A 12,252-nucleotide genomic window follows, 5' to 3' on the forward strand; every position below is an offset into this window, starting at 1 on the left:
CCCAACCAGAAATTATCTCACCGTTAAATATGTCACCCGTGTCGAAGGTATTTACAAGGCTACTTGCCTTCAAGGTGCAAGCATAGAAGAAGGCATTTGGAGAAAAACCTTTCATTCACGGCTCCCAGGTCTTAGCTATGTCGAACACATCCTCAATCAATGCATTCCAAGTGATGAAATTCTAGATGGAATCCCTTCAAGAACTTTATGTTCTTTCGTAAAAGTAGCACATATAATATACATATCATCCTATACATTGCCAAGTATAATTTGTAGCTTACATATCAACCAAACCAATGTCATGCATACAAGATTTTGATTAAGGCGGTGTCGAGCACATCTTGACTTGCATTGGCATGAGTTTTCTCTGATCATTGATAGCCAAAATTGCATACAAAATTGATCCATCCGTAAGCAATTATTGCCCGATTTGAATCTTGTAAAGGACATGCAATAGCCCTTTCCGAACACTATATATCTATCAAGCCTCTCTCAAAGTTGGTCCAATTCCTCGGCACACATCCCGAGGTGAGTCAAAACACAAGTAGAACGAACCCTAGGAAGTATTTATACTATCCATATCTGCTTTGTTCGGACTCCGATTGACAAGCTCTAAATCCAAGAATGGAGAGCATGTCAAGAACTACATTTTGGTCTATTGAACCATATTTTGGTAGCATCATTACATATTGGCCTGCAGGCACCAACCTCATTTGATGGCCTGAAAACCCACATTTAGAAAACCTTATAGTCATCTCAATGTCATAGTAGGTTCAGGCATTGCTAATAAGTTAGGAAAAACTTGAAATTTCATACAAAGCCTCGTCTTTCATCTCGTGCCCCAAAGTAACTCGACAATGCATAGTGTCAACTCCGATATCGTGCACTTGTATACTTGGGTGTACAAGGAAATCATCCTATGTATAAGCTCCAAATCACACTGATAATTATGGGTACATCATGTTGTGATTCCATGATGCACATGTGAAAAAGAGAGATGAGATAGGCGAGATGTAACATTTAATGGCCTAATAACTTATGTGTAGCGGAAATTAGCATGAACATAGTGGGCATTTCATTAGAATAGATTCCAAATGAGAATTACAAGAGTGCTTGGGTGGAGAGAGCAACAAAAAGCATAACGCCTAGTTAGATAGCATCAACAATACTTTCAAAAGAGAGAGAAATTAAGCTATTGACAACAATTGAGGACCGGATGTGCATGGAGCCGGTCCCCCCTCCAAAAGGCTTTGTATTATGGTTTCTCCCATCAAGAGAGACATTGTACAATACAATTCTTTGCACTTAATCAAACACAACTTGAATTATCCCTGTTCTCAGACCCAAGACCTCACACACCTTAGAAGATGGGGAGAGCTAGCAGGGTATGAGAGTAGATTGAGAGGAAGAAGGAGTATCTTACGAGAAAGATATACATCTCCTCACATAATCACTCATATTAGCATAGCTTAGCTTAGTAATTAGCTTGGTAGAGAAGAGCATGCATTGAAGCTTGGCTCTTGGTTGGATTTGCATCCACATGCCAAGAGAATGTTGATGTAGGCTTCTATCTCACAAGCTTGGAGTAGGTGATGAGCTCTCCATTAAAGCTTGGGAGGAGATAGAGTATTCTTTCTTCACACATGAGCTTGTGTGAGTGTGTGTGTGATAATGCCAAGAAAAAATCAGCCCCCTCTCTCTCCTGGGCGAGCCCTTGTTGCTAATTTGGTCTGGCTTTTGCCTCATTGGACCTCCCCAAGTCAAGCCAATGGGTATTAAGCAGCATAAGTGATAGCCTTCTGACATGTGTCCCCCTTTCCCCTTTTGTGAGAGATTTAGGTAATTAAATAATTAAACTAAACTCTCATTGGACCCCTTTGCCTCCTGGCCAATAGGAATCAAGCAAGCCATGGGGCTTCTGAATGCTCATTGGACCCTTTGGGAGACTGCCCAATAGTCTTTTAGGAGACTTAATTCTCATTGGTTTCTTGTATTAAATGTTTTTAAATTAATTAAACTAAATTTACTCTAGCTTAATTCTCATTGGTCCACTTCAAGGGTCTTCCAATAGGAATTGGGCACACCTTGTGGCATCTGGGCTAGGGAGCTGACATGTGTCCCTCATTCCCGTTTTGTAAAGGGAGCCTGTGTGTGTGTGTGGATTTCTCTCTCATCCCCTACCTTTAGGGCTCGCCCCCTGCCATGTAGGGATGTGCAAAGACTTTTAGGGCACACACAAAGCATCCAATTTTTCCTAGGGTTGACCTTTTGACACCACCTTTGAATTTTGGAACCTTAGCATTTTGGAAGTCTTAATGGATTGAACCTTAGGGTCTTTTTAGCCCATTGTTGCACATGGATCTTTTGAAGATGGCCCCCCCTTTGGATCCCTATTTTCCCTCCTTTGGATCCCTACTGTGGCCGGTCTGCTAGCTCAACCAATATTCTAGCTTTTTCTCCCCTGGTACCTCCCCACATTAAATGATTAGTTTAATATGAGAAAATCATTTAGGAGAATTAAATATTGATTTTTATGACAGTACCTCTTTCTTGAAATCATAGTCGTCCTCGACTATGGTGTAGAGAAGATAAAGCATATTCATGAGTCCTTTTCTTAGCGGGTAGAGGATCCCTATGTTACCCTACGACATCATTCCATAATGGATGACTAGTCCATTTGGCGCTTGAGAGCCTGAGGCTGCCGCAAGCATGTCTGCACATTAGTCCTATCAATCTTCCATAGTAGAGTGACAAGCTCTACTTGGTGTTTGGGAGACGTCGTCTCCGCAAACTTGATCTAAGCATGCATACTACTTCATTTTTGTGCACAAATAAAGAAAAAGAGAGTCTTATAAGACAAAAAATTTGTTCATTTTTAACATTTTGTACATTTGCTTACTCTTGAGAAGCATTGTAAGCATTGACAAGGTTTAGGTTATCCTTTAATTGTATGCCTTGCATCCATTTAGCATCTTCAAAAGGATAATTCTTAAACTTAATAAGATATCGATCGTCGGATAGTCTTACCGCCTCTTAATACCTTGTCTTCATGTCAGAGAATGGACTCGGGCTGCAGCACCTCCTCTTGGTCCTAGATCTCCGGTGGGTCTTCAATAGTTGGTTATTGAGGTGGCTCTCCTTTGTAAGGCTTTAATAGGCTCACATGAAAAGCATTGTGTATGAGCCAATGATTGGGCAACTTAAGTTGATAGGCCATGTCATTGATTGGCCTAAGAATCTGGAAGGGACCATAGTACCTTTTTGCTAGTTTAGCATAGTACTTTTGGTGGCCCGTAGGATTCTTGCCCGTCGTGTGCCTTAATAGAGCCTTGGAAAACTTTAACAAGACCCAATCGTTTTCTATAAAGGCTTGGGCTCTTCTGTGCTTGTCAGCAACAGCCTTTTGCCTTTGCTGTGAGATAGAGATAGCATTCTGAATCTTTTGGAAAGATTCTTGTAGGTCTCGGCTATACTCATCTGCAGCGAAGATCTTCCCATGTACCTTAAGTAGCAAGGGACTTTTTGATCTTCCCTCAATTACCTCGAAAGGTGCTTTTCCCGTGGAAGTATGCACAATGTTATTGTAAGCATACTCCACTAAGGGTAAGTACTTCTCCCATTGGGATCTTTGATCTACTTCCGTTACATAGGCTTTTAGTAGATCAAGAATGGTTAGGTTAGCTATTTCACTTTGGCCATCCGTTTGTGGATGATAGGCCGAAGAGAAATTTAGCCTTGTCCCTAAATTCTCAAAGAGACCCTTCCAGAAATTACTGGTCATTCTAGGATCTCTATCCGACACTATGGACATTGGCAAGCCATGGTATTTGAAAATTTGTGAAATGAAGAGGGTTGCCATTTGATGGGCTTTGATAGTCTTTTTGACAGGTTTAAAATGAGCTTGTTTACTAAACCTGTCTACTATCGTCCATATTCCCGAATTCCCATGGATAGACTTAGGCAATCCAAAGATAAAATCTGTGGATATGCTCTCCCATGGTGAATTAGGGATTGGCAAGGGTTGAAGCAATCCAAGTTGCTTCCCTCTATCAAATTTTTTCTTTTGGCATACCACACATTTGGAAACATACTCTTGTATGCTCACTTTCATGGTAGGCCAATAGAAATATGTTTCAATTCCCTTTAAGGTAGACTGAATCCCTCTATGCCCCGCATAAGGTGGAGCATGAGATTCATACATTACTTTCTCACGTAGGGAGTTAGTAACGCATAGTCTATTTCCATAGAGAAGATAACCATCTTGTAAAGTAAATGGTTCTTCTTTCTCCCCTAATGCAAGGGCTGAAATGAGAGTGCATCGGCTACTTGATTATGCTTGCCAGCAATGTGAGCAATATGAAAATGAAATTGCGAAAGGAAATTTGCCCACCTCATCTGTTTGTTGGAGAGCTTGGTCTGCGTCATGAAGTACTTAAGACTTTGGTGATCCGTTCGCAGAATGAAAGGAGTCCCCAATAAATAGTGCTTTCATGAGTCTAAGGCATGTAGAACTGCAAGGAGTTCCTTTTCGTATATGCCTAGAGCTTGCTCAACAGGGTCGAGCCTTCGACTCTCATAGCCTATGGCGTGCCCTTCTTGGAGCAAAACAGCTCGAAGGCAATCACCACAAGCATCGCATTGGACCTCAAATGGTTTTGAGAGATCCGGTAGTATAAGCACAGGTTGCGAGATAAGCTTTTCGAAAGCATTGTTCTCCTTAGCGGACCATGTATACCTAACGCTTTTCTTTGTTAGGTCATGTAATGGTCCCGCAATTTGTGCGAACTTTTCTATGAAGCGTCTATAGTATGCACACATACCTATGAAGCTTCTTAGTTCATGAAGATTCCTTGGTTTAGGCGATCCTTTTATTACCTCTAACTTGGATGGATCCATTTGGATGCCATCTTGAGAGATAATGTGACCTAAATACTGAATCTCTTGCAAGAAAAATTCACTTTTCTTTCGATTAACATAAAGTTTATTCTCTCTTAAAACTTGAAATATTACCTGGAGGTGTTGCTTGTGTTCCTCCAATGAATTAGAGTAGATGATAATATCATCAAAGAGCACTCCAGTGAAGGTTCGATGAGGCCTGAACAGCTTCTCCATTAAGCGGTTGAATGTGGCTGGTGCATTGGTCAAGCCAAAAGGCATGACAATGTATTCGTAAAGACCAAATGTAGTACGAAATGCGGTCTTTACAATGTCTTGATCAACTATCCTTATTTGATGATAGCCACTTTTTAGGTCAATTCTACTGAAGTAGGTCGATCCTTGTAGCTTATCAAATAGTCTTCTACCCGTGGAACGGGAAACCTATTCTTGATAGTGATCCTATTTAGTGCTCTATAGTCGACACACATACGATATGTGCCGTCTTTCTTTTTCACTAATAGCACAGGTGAGCAAAATGGAGATGAGCTAGGCCTAACCATGCCCTTCTCAACTAACTCATGCACTTGCCGCATAATCTCCTCTTGTTGAGCTTGAGAAACTCTAAAAGGAGGTTTGTTAGGCGGTGAACTTCCTGGGAGAAGTTCAATTGCATGGTCATCATTACCTCGTTTAGGAGGTAGCTCACAAGGGATGTCGTCAATAAAAACATCTTGAAACCCCTTGAGAAAATTGGATAACTCTAATTCCTTTTGGTTGCTTTTATTTTCGTTTGTTAAAGCATTAGGTTCATTTTGAGAATCTTAACAAAAATCATGTACACGGAAATAGAGCTCTTTATTGACTTGTTGAAAGCTGGTGTATGTACAATGGGGATGGTGTTACCCATTTCCTTAGCATCTATATACATGTCTTTTTCCCTGAACTTAAAGGAGATTCTCCTTTCAGGAAATTTAACATCGGCAGCCAGGCGGAAAACCATGGTGCCCCTAGGATTACATCCTCATGCTTGAGAGGAGAGATAAAGAAGTCCTCTTTGTCCACATAGCCTTGGACATGAAGCCTCAATTTCCCGATTAAGGGAGTGACTGAAGGTTCTTGCCCCTTGAAGGCACTGTCTGCGGGTAGGACATCTCCCATCTCGTAGGATTGTATTCCTAGCTTGGTGGCCAACTCTATAGATATAAAATTGTGAGTAGAACCAGGATCAAAGAGAATAAAAGCATCATGTTCTCTTACCTTTCCCCAAGCATGGCATAGAGGAGATCCTTTGTGGTGAGTTTGATGAGTCTCCTCCTCTTGGATTTCAACCAAGGAAGCTCTAGGAGGATCTTGGCGGTTGTTCTTTTGGGGACAAGCGCGGTATGCCTCCCCTTGTTCGCTGCACTTGAAACACCGGTTATCCTTACGATAACGCTCAAGCTCTTCAGGAGAGAGTTTATTCTTTCCTTTGTAAACTCCCTTCTCTTTAGCTTTGTTGGAATTGCCCTTAGGAGACTTTTGGACATTGTCCTTCCCCTTAGGCTCATTGGAACCCTTGTTTTCCGGGGGCTTATTATTTCTTTTACCCCCCGTTTGGAAATTGATTCGAGAGGCCACCATAGTATGGTGTATTACCACCGATATGGTACGTGGCCTTTGGGAGTTGACATACTCCGCCATTTCTTCGGTTAAGCCCGCAGAAAATTGTTGTTTTTGCTCTCCAAAATCCAACTTTTTGAAGAGAGTGGATTTGAGTTGTAGGTCCCAAAACTTGTCTATATATTTGTGGATAGATTCATTGGGAGAGAGCTTTAAGCTTCGCCATTCGGTGAGTACTTTGTCTTTGACATCGGTGGCCAAAAACCGCTTCATAATGGAAGCTCTTAAAGCTTTCCATGTTCGTCGAGCTTCACCGTTGGCTCGTAGGCTAGACCACCATTGTCTGGCGGACTTTTGAAAGTGCATAGCTACATGGCGTAGCTTAGAGGACTCGGTGAAGCCCTCATCTCCAAACGCCACATCGAATTGCTGGATAAAGGCCAAGACTTTGTCCGTAGCACCAAAGGTGCCATCATAGGTAAGGAAAGAGATTCTCTTCCCTCCCTCTTTGAATTTCTTCAGCTTGGACGACCTCTTCCATGTGGCATAGGATTTCCTATGGCATCTTCTTTTTGATGGTTCAAAAGTTGCACCATCACTTTCTTCAGAAGCTGAAGAATTTGAAGAAGGTGGAGAAGAGGGTGACCTCTTTCTCGCCTTTTTCTTGTCTTGATCTTTGTCGTCTTCACCATAGCTTTCATTAGAGGAAGAGGATGAAGAAGATGGAGAAGAGGGTGTCCTCTTTCTCGCCTTTTTCTTCTCTTGCTTTTTATCATCCCTCTTTGAATTATGGTGAGGAAAAGAATACGATGGTCTTCTCCGCTTTGGTGGTGATGGAGAGCGTTTAGCCCGCCGTCTTCGTGGAGCCATCTCCGCCGAGGTGGCGGGAGACTCAATTCTTTCTCGTTCTCCTTTGGGAAGGAGATGCATCATCAAGAAGTAAATTCTTGAGCCCTTCATAAGGATCCTCTTCTTCTTCCCGAATCGGAGAGAGATATCTTTTGGTAGTCTCACACGGAGGCTTCCTAGGTGTTCTCTCGTCATGGTGATTAGCTTGAAGAATCCCGTGAGCACGGAGCTGCCGTTGCACTTCACTTTGGAGAGATGGATTGCCCATGGCTTGTTGAAGCCTAGAAACAAGATAGTTAACAAGCATTGAAGCATCATTAGTAGCTTGCTCATGAGCAAAATCAAAGTTATCAACATTAATTTCACTCTCTTTACTATTGTCAGCCATTCTAACAACTTTTAGGTGTAAACTTTTTAGGTGTACTTTGGCACTTCAAGCCCTAGTTGCTACTCCTCTTTACCCCTTTAGAAAAAGCACTCAAGCTACTGTACTCGCGGCTCAAATACCATTAATTGCAAGGAATAGAAGAGAGGGTCTTTCAACACCAAAACAGCAGCGGCTCCTGTCAAGCTTCTAATAGCTCAATAGTGGTTAAGCCGTAGGCAAGCCCCGTAGGACTCCACTATTAAGACCATAGCTCTTGACGGTGATGCCCCGTTAATTGCACAAAGGCAGGCGCACTGTAAGGCTGAAAAATCCCTATTCTACTTACTCATAGGCAATTAATAATATCAACCATTTGTAGCTAGCTTGAGGACCTCCCTTCTAATTGAGTAAGAAAAGAGAAACCTTGAGCTCTGATACCAATGTAACATTTAATGGCCTAATAACTTATGTGTAGCGGAAATTAGCATGAACATAGTGGGCATTTCATTAGAATAGATTCCTAATGAGAATTACAAGAGTGCTTGGGTGGAGAGAGCAACAAAAAGCACAACACCTAGTTAGATAGCATCAACAATACTTTCAAAAGAGAGAGAAATTAAGCTATTGACAACACTTGAGGACCGGATTTGCATGGAGATGGTCCCCCCTCCAAAAGGCTTTGTATTATGGTTTCTCCCATCAAGAGAGACATTGTACAATACAATTCTTTGCGTTCCTTCAAGAGTAGCTAGTGCAATGAAGATGGAAGCTTCATGTACTAAACAAAACACTTAATCAAACACAACTTGAATTATCCCCGTTCTGACACCCAAGACCTCACACACCTTCGAAGATGGTGAGAGCTAGCAGGGTATGAGAGTAGATTGAGAGGAAGAAGGAGTATCTTACGAGAAAGATGCGCATCTCCTCATATAATCACTCATATTAGCATAGCTTAGCTTAGTAATTAGCTTGGTAGAGAAGATGAGCATGCATTGAAGCTTGGCTCTTGGTTGGATTTGCATCCACATGCCAAGAGAATGTTGATGTAGGCTTCTATCTCACAAGCTTGGAGTAGGTGATGAGCTCTCCATTAAAGCTTGGGAGGAGATAGAGTATTCTTTCTTCACACATGAGCTTGTGTGAGTGTGTGTGTGATAATGCCAAGCAAAAATCAGCCCCCTCTCTCTCTTGGCCGAGCCCTTGTTGCTAATTTGGTCTGGCTTTTGCCTCATTGGACCTCCCCAAGTCAAGCCAATGAGTATTAAGCAGCATAAGTGATAGCCTTCTGACATGTGTCCCCCTTTCCCCTTTTGTGAGAGATTTAGGTAATTAAATAATTAAACTAAACTCTCATTGGACCCCTTTGCCTCCTGGCCAATAGGAATCAAGCAAGCCATGGGGCTTCTGAATGCTCATTGGACCCTTTGGGAGACTGCCCAATAGTCTTCTAAGAGACTTAATTCTCATTGGTTTCTTTTATTAAATGTTTTTAAATTAATTAAACTAAATTTACTCTAGCTTAATTCTCATTGGTCCACTTCAAGAGTCTTCCAATAGGAATTGGGCACACCTTGTGGCATTTGGGCTAGGGAGTTGACATGTGTCCCTCATTCCCTTTTTGTAAAGGGAGCCTGTGTGTGTGTGTGTGGCTTTCTCTCTCATCCCCTACCTTTAGGGCTCACCCCCTGCCATGTAGGGATGTGCAAAGACTTTTAGGGCACACACAAAGCATCCAATTTTTCCTAGGGTTGACCTTTGGACACAACCTTTGAATTTTGAAACCTTAGCATTTTGGAAGTCTTAATGGGTTGAACCTTAGGGTCTTTTTAGCCCATTGTTGCACATGGCTCTTTTGAAGATGGCCCCCCCTTTGGATCCCTATTTTCCCTCCTTTGGATCCCTACTGTGGCCGGTCTGCTAGCTTAACCAATATTCTAGCTTTTTCTCCCCTGGTACCTCCCCACATTAAATGATTAGTTTAATATGAGAAAATCATTTAGGAGAATTAGACGATAATGTATAGTGTCATCTACGATGCCGTACACTTGTATACTTGGGTGTATATGCAGATCATGCTATGCATAAGCTCAAAATAAAACTGATAATTATATGCAAACCATGATATGCATAAGCTCAAAATATTAATCAAATTGATAATTATAGGCACATCATGTTGTGATGCCGTGATGCACGAGTGAAAAAGAGAGATGAGATACGTAAGAAGTTTGGTGTGGGAAGAATAAAATGAGCCACAGAGAGTAAATGATTTTGAAAATTTAGATGGAATGCTAATGCAAAAGAGAAATATCTATAGAAAAACTTCATCGTCAAAGCGCTCGATCCTTGCATGTAATGATCGATGATACAAATTTAACTCTAAAGTTGTTGATTGGTGCCAGCATGAACGCATGCACCAAGAAGTTCACCAAGCTAGTAAAGTTGATGCTAAAATTCACGAGTCAAAAATTTGCGATCACATGCAAATTGTCCCTCATAGAAAGGAACATAGAATTGTTTTCTATGTATGAAACAAATACCAAGACGGTAGAGAGTGACAATCAAGGTGAGTCCCATGGGGCCTTGACGTTGAAATATATGTGTAGCAAATGAGCTCATGATCAGAGGGATATATTTATCATCAAAAGTGGCAGAATTATATTTACTACTATGGTTTCCATGATGCAAGAGTAAGCCTAATTTATATAATGCACCAAATTGCACCCAATTGCTCTATATTGTGTTCACTCGAAAAATACTTAATTACCGAATTGCACTGAACGACAGCCCACGTCACTCCATTGTACCAATTTTCATTCAATGAAAACCATTCGCACTAAGTGGCACCTAATCTTATCAAATTATAATTAATTGTATAACCCAATCGAACATAACTACATTGAGATGTACTCAAACAATTTTTAACAGAATAAGGTTAACTATAATTAAATTGGATTCATTTTCACACGATAAGCTTATACTCATCCGATTGGACTCATATGACTCAATTGTAGTCCATTGCATGGACATGCACCCTATTATCTCGATCCAAATGTAGATTTGCACAAAGACGTTCTGGTAAATGACATCGAAGCAAAGGTGGTCACTCCATGCAACCTAAGCAATTTAAAAGATGTGGAGATAGGTGAGCAAAGATGAGTATGTAACAATTCTTTCAAATTGGACAGTCTTGAGTTTCTTCAAATTCACCTTCACAAAAGGAGGGATGATGGATATGTAAGGTGAGAATTCACAATGGACTATGGTACGTGTGCGTGTGCTTGTGTGTGTGTGTGTGTGTGTGTGTGTGTGTGTGTGTGTGTGTGTGTGTGTGTGTGTGTGTGTGAGAGAGAGAGAGAGAGAGAGAGAGAGAGAGAGATAATGACGTGTTTTTTAACAAGGTGAGAATTCACAATGGACTAAAGTACGTGTGTGTGTGTGTGTGTGTGTGTGAGAGAGAGAGAGAGAGAGAGAGAGAGAGAGATCATGACGTGACATCCTAAATCATACTTTGAAATAATTTATACATGAATATGATGATTAGACTACATCGAAATACATCAACAAAGTTTGTTATGCTAGCTAAAAACTTATAAGTTGTCAACTGTTATTGAATTTGAGTGAATGATTTTCAAATCTTTTGACCATGCCTAATAATAGAAAACTTGTTGAGCAACAATGCTTTCGTGTAGTAATTGTATATGCTGTAGAAAACATTAATTTGCAGGATAACAGCACCATATTAGCTACATGAACAGAGGTAAGATTGATAAATGAAGGCCTAATTGATTACTTGACTTGATAACAATACAACTCGAATACTGCAGGCTCAATATCCAAAAGCTGAGCAACAATGCTTTCGTGTAGTAATTGTATATGCTGTAGAAAACATTAATTTGCAGGATAACAGCACCATATTAGCTACATGAACAGAGGTAAGATTGATAAATGAAGGCCTAATTGATTACTTGACTTGATAACAATACAACTCGAATACTGCAGGCTCAATATCCAAAAGCTGATGTCAGGCTATTCCGAATGCTGTACGATGCAAATGTGTGAAATAAGCAACTTGTGCAAACATTAATTTGCAGGAGAACAGCGCCATAGCTACATGAACAGAGGAAGATTGAGAAATGATATCGAGATTATGGATGCTCTAACTAGACGCCAGCCGTGACGGTGAACGATGAATGGGATTTAATTATTATCTAGGGACTGTGATTGCAGTTAGCCAGGCGGCAATTAGGCAGGGCAGTCTGCGAGATCGAGTGCATATCACGTCATTCCGTGTGTTTCTCTCTGCATGGACATCAAGCGCGCTTATACCGATATCCGAACTAGTACTGTAGAAGCTGCCGAATGTGGACTGCAAAATTGTGCTTCACATTTTCACCCCTACATTTCAGGACTCCAGCAAATCGCGAAATATTGGCAGCACCGTGAATTAGACATTGAGCTAGCGATAGACTGGTCACTTGGACGAGTTAATTAGTTCACTACCTGAGCGTGCGAACAAGCTATAAGGTCTCGTGTAGCATTCCAATAAAGCCTTCGGA

Source organism: Adiantum capillus-veneris, chromosome 22 (genome assembly GCF_014529385.1).
Source record: "Adiantum capillus-veneris isolate H3 chromosome 22, ASM1452938v2, whole genome shotgun sequence".
Classification (NCBI taxonomy): domain Eukaryota; kingdom Viridiplantae; phylum Streptophyta; class Polypodiopsida; order Polypodiales; family Pteridaceae; genus Adiantum; species Adiantum capillus-veneris.